The sequence below is a fragment of the Cryptomeria japonica genome, unplaced genomic scaffold (genome assembly GCF_030272615.1).
Source record: "Cryptomeria japonica unplaced genomic scaffold, Sugi_1.0 HiC_scaffold_1140, whole genome shotgun sequence".
In the NCBI taxonomy this organism is placed as follows: domain Eukaryota; kingdom Viridiplantae; phylum Streptophyta; class Pinopsida; order Cupressales; family Cupressaceae; genus Cryptomeria; species Cryptomeria japonica.
In genome coordinates, this window is record NW_026729752.1 from 11,324 (window position 1) to 25,000 (window position 13,677).

Sequence of the window (13,677 nt, forward strand, 5' to 3'; positions counted from 1 at the left end):
TAAAATCTCGTTTTTTTTTTGCCTTTTATGGAAATTAGTGAAGGCATCGCATCAAAGGTGCGCACCTCGCTGCCCACCTTGGTGTGCTCCGAGGTGCCCACCACGGTGCGCAACGCCGGTGCGAACCCGGGAGCGCCCCGATGTGTGCTCCAAGGTGCGGCGTGCACGAAGTCGGACCCCGGTTTGCCCCGGGTGCGCACCTCGCGTGCACCTTGGTGCGCACACCTTGGCTGGGTTGCGCGGCCTGGTGGGCACCATGGTGCGCACCAAGGAGCGCTCCGAAGTGTGCTCCAAGGTGCGGCGTGCACGAAGTCGGAGCCCGGTTTGCCCCGGGTACGCACCTCGCGTGCACCTTCGCCGGGGTGGGCACCTCGGCTGGGTTGCGCGCCCTGGTGCGCACCAAGGAGCGCTCCGAAGTGTGCTCCAAGGTGCGGCGTGCACGAAGTCGGAGCCCGGTTTGCCCCGGGTGCGCACCTTCGCCGCGGTGCGCACCATGGCGTGCACGAAGTCGGAGCCCGGTTTGCCCCGGGTGCGCACCTCGCGTGCACCTTCGGCGGGGTTGCGCGCCCTGGTGGGCACCATGGTGCGCACCAAGGAGCGCTCCGAAGTGTGCTCCAAGGTGCGGCGTGCACGAAGTCGGAGCCCGGTTTGCCCCGGGTGCGCACCTCGCGTGCACCTTCGGCGGGGTTGCGCGCCCTGGTGGGCACCATGGTGCGCACCAAGGAGCGCTCCGAAGTGTGCTCCAAGGTGCGGCGTGCACGAAGTCGGAGCCCGGTTTGCCCCGGGTGCGCACCTCGCGTGCACCTTCGCCGCGGTGGGCACCATGGCGTGCACGAAGTCGGAGCCCGGTTTGCCCCGGGTGCGCACCTCGCGTGCACCTTCGCCGGGGTGGGCACCTCGGCTGGGTTGCGCGCCCTGGTGCGCACCAAGGAGCGCTCCGAAGTGTGCTCCAAGGTGCGGCGTGCACGAAGTCGGAGCCCGGTTTGCCCCGGGTGCGCACCTCGCGTGCACCTTCGCCAGGGTGGGCACCTCGGTGCGCACACCTTCTCAATGTTTTCTTGCCTTTTCTGGAAATTGGTGAAGGCAGCGCATCAAAGGTGCGCACCTCGGTGTGCTCCGAGGTGCGAACCCGAGAGCGCTCCGAGGTGCCCACGAAGTCGAAAGTCGGGTTAATTGCATTGTTTTCCCCGGGTGCGCTCCGAGGTGCGCAACATCGGCGCGCACCAAGGAGGGCTCCGAAGTGTGCTCCAAGGTGCGCACGATGGCGTGCACCTCTGGTGCGCACGATTCGGAGCTCGGTTTGACCGGGGTGCGCACACCTTGGCTGGGTTGCGCACCTTTTGTGCGCTCCAAGGTGCGCACGAAGTCGGAGCTCGGTTTGCCCCGGGTGCGCACCTTCGCCAGGGTGCGCACCTTGATGCGCACGCCTTGGCTGGGCTGCGCACCTTGGTGGGCGCCATGGTGCGCACCTTTCGTGCGCTCCAAGGTGCGCACGAAGTCGGAGCTCGGTTTGCCCCGGGTGCGCACCTTGGTGGGCGCCATGGTGCACTCCGAGGTGCCCAAGATTGGTGCGCACCAAGGAGCGCTCCGAAGTGCGCTCCAAGGTGCGCGCGAAGTCGAAAGTTGGGTTAATTGTCCGGTTTGCCTCGGGTGCGCACCTTGCGTGCACCTTCGCCAGGGTGGGCGCCTTGGTGCGCACACCTTGGCTGGGCTGCGCACACCTTGGCACCCGCGTTTCCTTCATTTTAAATTTTTTTTTTTTACAATCTCTCAAGTGGGAAATTCTATAATCTCAACTTTTTTTGCCTTTTCAGGAAACTTTTGAATGGAGCGCATCATTGGTGCGCTCCGAAGTGTGCTCCAAAGCTCTCTCCAGCTGCGTGCACCTGCCCCGGCCGCGCACCCGGCCCCGCCCAGCTTCGCTCACCTGTCCCGGGCGTCTGGTGCGGAACCTTAGAGTAAGAAACATCACCGTGCACCTTGGCCAACGTGCGCGACTCGACCGAGCGCGCACTGGCCGAGGTGCACACCGATTTCACCTGGGTGCGCGCGCAGCACCTCGGGCGCACCGGGGTGCGCGCACAACGCCCGGGTTGCACCGTGGCCTGTGTGCTCGGGGCGCCTCGGGTGCGCGCTCGGTGTCGCCCCCGCGCGCGCGGTAGTGCGGGCAGCGCACCCCGGCCCGGCCCGGCCCCGACGAGAACGCAAACGGGCAAAAGGTTTATTCAAATAGCATTGCGACGCCCGGCGAAAAACTAAAAAAGGGTGCAACACCGGGACTTCCCGGGAGGTCACCCATCCCAGTACTACTCCGGCCCAAGCGCGCTTAACTGCGGAGTTCTGATGGGATCCGGTGCACTAACGCTGGTATGATCGCACCCGTTATGAGCTTGTCGCAGTGTGTACTTAGCAAACCGCGACCCACGTGCGAATCCACCCCGGCCACCCACCCCCGTCGAGGTGCACACCCTCCCTCGCGAAGTGCGCCCCGTTCGCCAAGTGTGAGCCCTGCCCGGGTGCGCGCACCTTGCTAGGGCGTCGGGTGTGCACCCGGCCCGGCCTACGTGCGTGCACCTGGAGGGGGCGTCGTGTGCGTGCAGTGTCCCGTCTGCAACGCGGTGCCCACACACCACCTCGGGCGCAACGACCTGCGCTCACATGTGGGCCGAGTGCACCTTGGTGCATGTTCGGGGCGCCTCGGGTGCACGCTCGATCTTGCCCCGGTGCACCAAGGCGCTCGGTTTGCCCCGGGTGCGCACTTGGTGCAAGGTGGGCACCCAAAATAGGGATCAAGCACCAAAACACAAGTTTCGGGATGCAAAATGGGACCCAAGGACCACAAATGCGTTCCAAGACCCATGATGGGTCCACGAGAACAAAAATGTGTTCCGAGACTTAATAAACAAATATTGGGTTTTAGGAGAAGAAACATGCTCTGATGCCCAAAACGAGAATCGACCCCGAAAAGGCCACAGGCCAAAAGTGGGATGCGAGACAAAAAAAAATGGGACCCGAGGACCAAAATTGGGTTCCCAGGTCGAAGACAGGGCAACCGGACAAGAAACGACCTCTAAGGCTCGAAATGAGTCCCGACGACTAAAACTTGACAAGAAGCACCCATCAGGCACCCAACTCGACACCCATGGGATGCCGACCCACCCGGGCTTCCACCTAGCACACCTTGGCACCCACCCACCCTCGCACCCAACCTCGCACCCAACTTAGCACCTTTGAACCCACATTGGCACTCACCCTGACCCTGGCACCTTGGAACCCACATTGGCACTCACCTTGACCCTGGCACCCACCTTTGCACTCACCTTGGGACCCACCCTGGCTCCCACCTCGGCACCCACCCAGACACCCACCTTGGTTCCTTGGCACCCACCTTGGATCCTTGGCACCCACCCCGACACCCACCTTGGCACGCAACTTGGCTACTTGCCACCCACCTTGGCTCCTTGACGCCCACCCCGACAACCACCCCGTGACCTACCCTGGCTAGGGTTGGTGCACACCCACCCTGGTGCCCACCTTGGCACCCACCCTATGACCCACCTTGGCACGCACCTTAGTACCCACCCCGTTACCCACCCTAGGACCCACCCCGTGACCCACCTTGGCCAGGGTGGGTGCACCCACCCTGGTGCCCACCTTGGCACCCACCCATCCTAGCACCCAGCCTGTGACCGGGCTTGGAACCCAACCTTGCACCCGCACCCGTCTTGGCCAGTGTGGGTGCGCACCCATCCTGGCACCCACGTTGTGACACACCCTTTAACCCACGCACCCTAGCACCCACGTTGGCACCCACCTTGGAACCCAACCTAGCAACTTGGCACCCACCCCGTGACCCACCTTGGCATCCACCATAGCAGTCGCCGACTTGGCACCCACCTCGGCACCCACCTTGACACTTGTGGACCCACCTTGCCACTCACCCTAGCATCGACCCATCCTAGCACCCACCCTGGCACCTTTGCACCCTAGCACTCACCCATCCTAGCACCTAACCTGTGACCCACCTTGACACTCACCCTCGCACCCACCTTGGAACCCAACCTAGCACCCACCCACCCTGACACCAACCCTAGCACCTACCCACCCTTGCACCCACCCTGTGACCCATCTTGGCACCCACCCATCCTACCACTCAACCTATCACCCACCTTCTCACCCACCTTGGCATCCACCTTAGCACCCACCCACACTGGCACCTTGGCACCCACCTCGGGCAAGGTGGGTGCACACCCACCCTGGCACCCAATTTAGAACCCACCGAGCATGTTACCCACCTTGGCACCCACATTGCAGCCCACCCTAGTACCCACCCTATGACCCACATTGGCATCCACACCCTAGCACCCAGGCACCTCGACACCCGCCTTGACACCCACCCTAGCACTGAACCTGTGACCCACCTTGGAACTCACCCTAGAACCCACCCACCCTGTGAACCACCTTGGCATCCACCTTAGCACCCACCCACCTTGGCACCCACTCTAGCACTCACCCATCCTAACACCCAACTTGTTACCCACCTTGGCACCCGCCCTCGCGTCCACCTTGAAACCCACCCTAGCACCCACCCACGCAGGAGCCCACCTTGGCACCCAACCTAACACCCACGCATCCTGGCACCCAACTTGTGACCCACCTTGGAACCCACCCTAGTACCCACCTTTGAACCCACTATATCACCAACCCACCTTGGCACCCACCCTATGACCCTCTTTGGAATCCACCCTAGCACGCACCCACCCTGGCACCCACCATGGAGCGCACCCTAGCACCCACCCACCTCGGCACGCACCTCAACACCCACCTTGGTGTGCGCACTGCGCCAACCTCTCAAAGACCCTATGTGGTGCGCTCCAAAGTGTACACCTTTGGTGCGCTCCAAGGTGCGCACCTTTGGTGCACACCGAGGTGCACACCAAAGTGTGCACCGAGGTGAGCACCAAAGTGCACTCCAGGGTGCACACCAAGGCGTGCACCTTTGGTGCGGTCAATGCAAACGAATTCGGAAGTTGGGGTCGATGTCCTAATCGCTGCTGCAGACTACACGTATGAGAATCGGACAAATAGCTTTATATAGGGGAGGTGTTGCGTTTGATGGGTCGACTCCCCTGGTTGTGTGCACTGCACCAACTTCAAAGACCCTGTCTTGTTTAAGAAGTCAAAAGTTGGGGTGGATGTCCTAATCATTGCTGCAGTCTACGCATGTATGAGAATCAGACAAATAGCTTATATAGGGGAGGTGTTGCATTCGGTGGGTTGACTCCCCTGGTTGTGCGCACTGCGCCAACCTCAAAGACCCCGCATAGCAGAAGAAGTCGGAAGTCGGATTTTGGTGAGCACCAAGGCGTGCACCTTTGGTGCGGTCAACGCAGACGAATTCAGAAGTTGGGGTGGATGTCCTAATCGTTGTTGCAGGCTACACATGTATGAGAATCAGACAAATAGCTTATATAGGGGAGGTGTTGGGTTTGATGGGTCAACTCCCTTGGTTGTGCGCATTACGCCAACCTCAAAGACCTTGTTTTCGTTAAGAAGTCAAAAGTTGGGGTCAATGTCCTAATGGCTCCTGCAGGCTACACATGTATGAGAATCGGACAAATAGCTTATATAGGGGAGGTGTTGGGTTTGATGGGTCGACTCCCCTGGTTGTGCGCATTACGTCAACCTCAAAGACCTTGTTTTCGTTAAGAAGTCAAAAGTTGGGGTCGATGTCCTAATTGCTCCTGTAGACTACACATGTATGAGAATCAGACAAATAGCTTATATAGGGGAGGTGTTGGGTTTGATGGGTTGACTCCCCTAGTTGTTCGCATTACACCAACCTCAAAGACCTTGTTTTCGTTTAGAAGCCGAAAGTTGGGGTCGATGTCCTAATTGCTCCTGCAGGCTACGCATGTATGAGAATCAGACAAATAGCTTATATAGGGGAGGTGTTGGGTTTGATGGGTCGACTCCCCTGGTTGTGCGCATTGCGCCAACCTCAAAGACCCTGCATTGCGGATGAAGTCGAAAGTCAGAGTTTGGTGTGCTACAAGGTGTGGTCGAAGGTGCTCACCTAGGTGTGCACCTTTGGAGCACAGGAAAAGTGCCCTCCAAAAGTGCGCACCTTTGGAGTGCACAAAAGTGCCCTCCAAAAGTGCGCACCTTTGGAGCGCAGAAAAGTGCCCTCCAAAAAGTGCCCTCCAAAAGTGCGCACCTTTGGAGCGCAGAAAAGTGCCCTCCAAAAAGTGCCCTCCAAAAGTGCGCACCTTTGGAGCGCAGAAAAGTGCCCTCCAAAAAGTGCCCTCCAAAAGTGCGCACCTTTGGAGCGCAGAAAAGTGCCCTCCAAAAAGTGCCCTCCAAAAGTGCGCACCTTTGGAGCGCAGAAAAGTGCCCTCCAAAAAGTGCCCTCCAAAAGTGCGCACCTTTGGAGCGCAGAAAAGTGCCCTCCAAAAAGTGCCCTCCAAAAGTGCGCACCTTTGGAGCGCAGAAAAGTGCCCTCCAAAAAGTGCCCTCCAAAAGTGCGCACCTTTGGAGCGCAGAAAAGTGCCCTCCAAAAAGTGCCCTCCAAAAGTGCGCACCTTTGGAGCGCAGAAAAGTGCCCTCCAAAAAGTGCCCTCCAAAAGTGCGCACCTTTGGAGCGCAGAAAAGTGCCCTCCAAAAAGTGCCCTCCAAAAGTGCGCACCTTTGGAGCGCAGAAAAGTGCCCTCCAAAAAGTGCCCTCCAAAAGTGCGCACCTTTGGAGCGCAGAAAAGTGCCCTCCAAAAGTGCGCACCTTTGGAGCGCACAAAAGTGCCCTCCAAAAGTGCGCACTTTTGGTGCGCACCAAGGCGCTGGTTCGGTCGTTGCAGGCGAGTTCGGAAGTTGGGGTCGATGTCCTGAGCGGAGGTGCAAACTACACAGGTGTCGGAATCGGACAAATAGCTTATATAGGGGAGGTGTATGCTTCGATGGGTCGACTCCCCAGGTTGAGCGCACCGCGCCAACCTCAAAGACCCTACGGTATGGATGAAGTCGGAAGTTGGGTCCGATGACCGATTCGATTAGTAGGTATGCTCATGAGGTCGGAATTTGGGTCCGATGACCTGCCATGTGCAGGAAGGCGAATGTTGACACTGTGCGTTGCAAGGTGCACACCAAGGCGCTGGTGCGGTCTTTTTAGTCGAGTTCGGAAGTTGGGGTCGATGTCCTGATCGGAGGTGCAAGCTACACAGGTGTGGGAATCGGACAAATAGCTTATATAGGGGAGGTGTATGCTTCGTTGGGTCGACTCCCCGGGTTGAGCGCACCGCGCCAACCTCAAAGACCCTACGGTATGGATGAAGTCGGAAGTTGGGTCCGATGACCGATTCGATATGTAGGCATACTCGCGAGGTCGGAATTTGGGTCCGATGACCTGCCACGTGCAGGAAGGCGAATGTTGGCACTGTGCGTTGCAAGGTGCGCACCAAGGCGCTGGTTCGGTCGTTGGAGGCGAGTTCGGAAGTTGGGGTCGATGTCTTGATCGGAGGTGCAAACTACACAGGTGTGGGAATCGGACAAATAGCTTATATAGGGGAGGTGTATGCTTCGTTGGGTCGACTCCCCGGGTTGAGCGCACCGCGCCAACCTCAAAGACCCTACGGTATGGATGAAGTCGGAAGTTGGGTCCGATGACCGATTCGATATGTAGGCATACTCGCGAGGTCGGAATTTGGGTCCGATGACCTGCCATGTGCAGGAAGGCGAATGTTGGGACTGTGCGTCGCAAGGTGCGCACCAAGGCGCTGGTGCCGTCGTTGCAGTCGAGTTCGGAAGTTGGGGTCGATGTCCTGGTCAGAGGTGCAAACTACACAGGTGTGGGAATCGGACAAATAGCTTATATAGGGGAGGTGTATGCTTCGATGGGTCGACTCCCTGGGTTGAGCGCACCGCGCCAACCTCAAAGACCCTACAGTATGGATGAAGTCGGAAGTTGGGTCCGATGACCGATTCGATACGTAGGCATATTGGCGAGGTCTGAATTTGTGTCCGATGACCTGCCATGCGCAGGAAGGCGGAATTTGGGTCCGATGACCGAGTTGATGGCGTGCCATGCGCAGAAAGGCGGAATTTGGGTCCGATGACCGAGTTGATGTTGATGGCCCGCCATGCACAGGAAGGCGGAATTTGGGTCCGATGACCGATTTGAAGGCGTGCCATACGCAAAAAGGCGGAGTTTGGGTCCGATGACCGAGTTGATATTGATGGCCCGCCATGCGCAGGAAGGCGGAATTTGGGTCCGATGACCTGACATACGCATGGAGTCCGACTCGGGGGCCGATGTTCGATTCGATGACTTGCATTGTGGGTAAAGTCGGAAGTTGTGGTCTTTGACCCGATTCGATGACCAGACTTCGGCTGCTTGAGAATCGGACAAATAACTTATATAGGGGAGGTAGTGTTCTCGAGCATCCTCCCCCCGTGCCCGTTTATGTCGATTGATGCTGGTGCTCGACTGGTTGGAGCGCTCGGATGCAAAAATCTTGCACCAGGATTTATCGATTGTGATGGACACGGCAAGTCTCCTGATTGCTATGCAGGAGCTCATCGTGAATCTCTATGCGGCCTTGGTATGGACTCGACCTGCGGAATGGTTCGGCAATGGTAGTCGCTCCAACACGTCCTTGCAATGGCCACAGAGGTGATTCGACTAGAGCTCCAGTCTAGCTTTTGGGTTGCTTGGCGGACTGGTATAGCCGCGATCGAGTTCCGGCCATGAACGTTTTAGATAGCTCTTGGGCTTTCTGGGACGGAAGTCGGAAGTTTGGGCTGTTGTCCGATTTGATGACCATTCTTCGGATGTGTGAGAATCGGACAAATAACTTATATAGGGGACTGTGTTGTCTCACGCAGCCCCCTCCGTGCCCCTCTATCTCGACCGATGTTGGTGCTTGAAAGGGTTGGGATCGCTCGGATTTATAAACGTGCACCACCATTTGTCGAGTGTGAGGGACGCGGCAGGTCTCCTAAATGCTATGCGGGCGCTCTCTGAGAATCTCTATCCGGCCTCGACACAGACTAGTCTTGCTGAATGGTTTGGCACTGGTAGTCGATCCAACACGTCGTTGTTGTGGCCGCCTAGGCGATTCGATTCGAGCCCCCGTCTAGCTTTTGGGTTGCTTGGCGGATTTTGCCCTATCCGCAAGTGAGCTCGGTCCCTAAACGTTCGAGAAACCCGATTGCTATGCGCCGACTCTCTTTCTTGCGAGCCTCCATCTAGCTTTTGGGTCTCTACGGAACGGAAGTCGGAATCTGGGACCGTTGTTTGATTCGACGAGGCAGACTACGGTTGTGCGAGAATCGGACAAATAACTTATATAGGGGAGGTGTTGACTGGAGCATTCTCCCCCGTGCCCCTCTAACTCGACCAATGCTGGCGCTCGAACGGTGGTAGCGCTCGGATTTTCATTGAGCGCCAGCATTGGTCGATTTAGAGGGGCATGCGAGATTCCCGAATGCTATGCGAGGGCTCTAACGGAAATGTCTATTGGTTTCGGTATGGATGCAATTGCGAGTGGTTCGGCAAAGGTAGTCGTTCCGATGCGTCCATGTCGTGGCCAAATCGATAATTCGATTTGAGCCCTCGTATAGCATTTGGGTCTCTCGATGTGATTCCGCATTCCAGTCCCTTTGGGCACTGCTTGAGCCGCATCCCAGGGGGTTCCCTTCCCAATAATCTGCCTCGCAACCCGATTGCTATGCGGTGAGGCTCCTCGGCCGCCTCGGAACTATCTGTGTATCAGACGCATCGCGGGATAAGGGGTTGGCAACGGTAGTCGCCCCAAGCGCGTCCGATGCTTGGACCATTCCGAGGCGGCCCTGAAGCCTCTTCCGTCTAGCCGTTGGGTCCTTCTCGCCGCATCCCTCGCCTCGCACCCCGATTGCTATGCGGTGAGGCTCCTCGGCCGCCTCGGAACTATCTGTGTATCGGACGCGTCGCGGGATAAGGGGTTGTCACTGGTAGTCGCCCCAAGCGCGTCCGATGCTTGGACCATTCCGAGGCGGCCCTGAAGCCTCTTCCGTCTAGCCGTTGGGTCCTTCTCGCCGCATCCCTCGCCTCGCACCCCGATTGCTATGCGGTGAGGCTCCTCGGCCGCCTCGGAACTATCTGTGTATCGGACGCGTCGCGGGATAAGGGGTTGTCATTGGTAGTCGCCCCAAGCGCGTCCGATGCTTGGACCATTCCGAGGCGGCCCTGAAGCCTCTTCCGTCTAGCCGTTGGGTCCTTCTCGCCGCATCCCTCGCCTCGCACCCCGATTGCTATGCGGTGAGGCTCCTCGGCCGCCTCGGAACTATCTGTGTATCGGACGCGTCGCGGGATAAGGGGTTGTCACTGGTAGTCGCCCCAAGCGCGTCCGATGCTTGGACCATTCCGAGGCGGCCCTGAAGCCTCTTCCGTCTAGCCGTTGGGTCCTTCTCGCCGCATCCCTCGCCTCGCACCCCGATTGCTATGCGGTGAGGCTCCTCGGCCGCCTCGGAACTATCTGTGTATCGGACGCGTCGCGGGATAAGGGGTTGTCACTGGTAGTCGCCCCAAGCGCGTTCGATGCTTGGACCATTCCGAGGCGGCCCTGAAGCCTCTTCCGTCTAGCCGTTGGGTCCTTCTCGCCGCATCCCTCGCCTCGCACCCCGATTGCTATGCGGTGAGGCTCCTCGGCCGCCTTGGAACTATCTGTGTATCGGACGCGTCGCGGGATAAGGGGTTGTCACTGGTAGTCGCCCCAAGCGCGTCCGATGCTTGGACCATTCCGAGGCGGACCCGAAGCCTCTTCCGTCTAGCCGTTGGGTCCTTCTCGCCGCATCCTTCGCCTCGCACCCCGATTGCTATGCGGTGAGGCTCCTCGGCCGCCTCGGAACTATCTGTGTATCGGACGCGTCGCGGGATAAGGGGTTGTCACTGGTAGTCGCCCCAAGCGCGTCCGATGCTTGGACCATTCCGAGGCGGACCCGAAGCCTCTTCCGTCTAGCCGTTGGGTCCTTCTCGCCGCATCCCTCGCCTCGCACCCCGATTGCTATGCGGTGAGGCTCCTCGGCCGCCTTGGAACTATCTGTGTATCGGACGCGTCGCGGGATAAGGGGTTGTCACTGGTAGTCGCCCCAAGCGCGTCCGATGCTTGGACCATTCCGAGGCGGACCCGAAGCCTCTTCCGTCTAGCCGTTGGGTCCTTCTCGCCGCATCCCTCGCCTCGCACCCCGATTGCTATGCGGTGAGGCTCCTCGGCCGCCTTGGAACTATCTGTGTATCGGACGCGTCGCGGGATAAGGGGTTGTCACTGGTAGTCGCCCCAAGCGCGTCCGATGCTTGGACCATTCCGAGGCGGACCCGAAGCCTCTTCCGTCTAGCCGTTGGGTCCTTCTCGCCGCATCCCTCGCCTCGCACCCCGATTGCTATGCGGTGAGGCTCCTCGGCCGCCTTGGAACTATCTGTGTATCGGACGCGTCGCGGGATAAGGGGTTGTCACTGGTAGTCGCCCCAAGCGCGTCCGATGCTTGGACCATTCCGAGGCGGCCCCGAAGCCTCTTCCGTGTAGCCGTTGGGTCGTTCTCGCCGCATCCCTCGCCTCGCACCCCGATTGCTATGCGGTGAGGCTCCTCGGCCGCCTTGGAACTATCTGTGTATCGGACGCGTCGTGGGATAAGGGGTTGTCACTGGTAGTCGCCCCAAGCGCGTCCGATGCTTGGACCATTCCGAGGCGGCCCCGAAGCCTCTTCCGTGTAGCCGTTGGGTCCTTCTCGCCGCATCCCTCGCCTCGCACCCCGATTGCTATGCGGTGAGGCTCCTCGGCCGCCTTGGAACTATCTGTGTATCGGACGCGTCGCGGGATAAGGGGTTGTCACTGGTAGTCGCCCCAAGCGCGTCCGATGCTTGGACCATTCCGAGGCGGACCTGAAGCCTCTTCCCTCTAGCCGTTGGGGCTTTCTCGCCGCATCCCTCGCCTCGCACCCTGATTGCTATGCTGTGAGGCTCCTCGGCCGCCTTGGAACTATCTGTGTATCGGACGCATCGCGGGATAAGGGGTTGGCAGTGGTAGTCGCCCCAAGCGCATCCGATGCTTGGACCATTCCGAGGCGGCCCTGCAGCCTCTTCCGTCTAGCCGTTGGGGCCATCTCGCCGCATCCCCCACCTCGCACCACGATTGCTATGCGGTGAGGCTCCTTGGCCGCCTCGGAACTATCTGTGTATCGGACGCATCGCGGGATAAGGGGTTGTCACTGGTAGTCGCCCCAAGCGCGTCCGATGCTTGGACTATTCCGAGGCGGCCCTGCAGCCTCTTCCGTCTAGCCGTTGGGGCCATCTCGCTGCATCCCCCACCTCCTCGGCCGCCTCGGAACTATCTGTGTATCGGACGCATCGCGGGATAAGGGGTTGGCAGTGGTAGTCGCCCCAAGCGCGTCCGATGCTTGGACTATTCCGAGGCAGCCCTGCAGCCTCTTCCGTCTAGCCTTTGGGGCCATCTCGCCGCATCCCTCGCCTCGCACCCCGATTGCTATGCGGTGAGGCTCCTCGGCCGCCTGGGAACTATCTTCGTATCGGACGCATCGCGGGATAAGGGGTTGTCACTGGTAGTCGCCCCAAGCGCGTCCGATGCTTGGACTATTCCGAGGCGGCCCTGTGGCCTCTTCCGTCTAGCCGTTGGGGCCATCTCGCCGCATCCCCCACCTCGCACCCCGATTGCTATGCGGTGAGGCTCTTCGGCCGCCTTGGAACTATCTTCGTATCGGACGCATCGCGGGATAAGGGGTTGTCACTGGTAGTGGCCCCAAGCGCGTCCGATGCTTGGACTATTCCGAGGCGGCCCTGCAGCCTCTTCCGTCTAGCCGTTGGGGCCATCTCGCCGCATCCCCCACCTCGCACCCCGATTGCTATGCGGTGAGGCTCCTCGGCCGCCTTGGAACTATCTTCGTATCGGACGCATCGCGGGATAAGGGGTTGTCACTGGTAGTCGCCCCAAGCGCGTCCGATGCTTGGACTATTCCGACGCGGCCCTGTGGCCTCTTCCGTCTAGCCGTTGGGGCCATCTCGCCGCATCCCCCACCTCGCACCCCGATTGCTATGCGGTGAGGCTCCTCGGCCGCCTTGGAACCATCTTCGTATCGGACGCATCGCGGGATAGGGGGCTGTCACTGGTAGTCGCCCCAAGCGTGTCCGATGCTTGGACCATTCCTAGGCGGCCCTGAAGCCTCTTCCGTCTAGCCGTTGGGGCCTTCCCGCCCCATCCCTCGCCTCGCACCCCCGATTGCTATGCGGTGAGGCTCCTCGGCCGCCTTGGAACCATCTGTGTATCGGACGCATCGCGGGATAAGGGGTTGGCACTGGCAGTCGCCCCAAGCGCGTCCGATGCTTGGACCATTCCGAGGTGGCCCTGAAGCCTCTTCCGTCTAGCCGTTGGGGCCTTCCCGCCCCATCCCTCGCCTCGCACCCCGATTGATATGCGGTGAGGCTCCTCGGCCGCCTTGGAACTATCTGTGTATCGGACGCATCGCGGGATAAGGGGTTGGCACTGGTAGTCGTCCCAATCGCATCCGATGCTTGGACCATTCCGAGGCGGCCCTGCAGCCTCTTCCGTTTAGCCGTCGGGGCCTTCCCGCCGCATCCCTCGCCTCGCATCCCGATTCCTATGCGGTGAGTCTTCTCGGCCGCCGCGGAACTATACC

At 59.8% G+C, this 13,677-nt stretch overlaps 1 non-coding gene across 1 annotated transcript; it reads right to left on the reverse strand.

Annotated features, from left to right (window-relative positions):
* Positions 1–2,262: 2,262 nt before the first annotated feature.
* Positions 2,263–2,381, reverse strand: LOC131873166 (5S ribosomal RNA). The gene has a single exon (XR_009371185.1). It is a non-coding gene; the product is annotated as a 5S ribosomal RNA (ribosomal RNA).
* Positions 2,382–13,677: the final 11,296 nt, after the last annotated feature.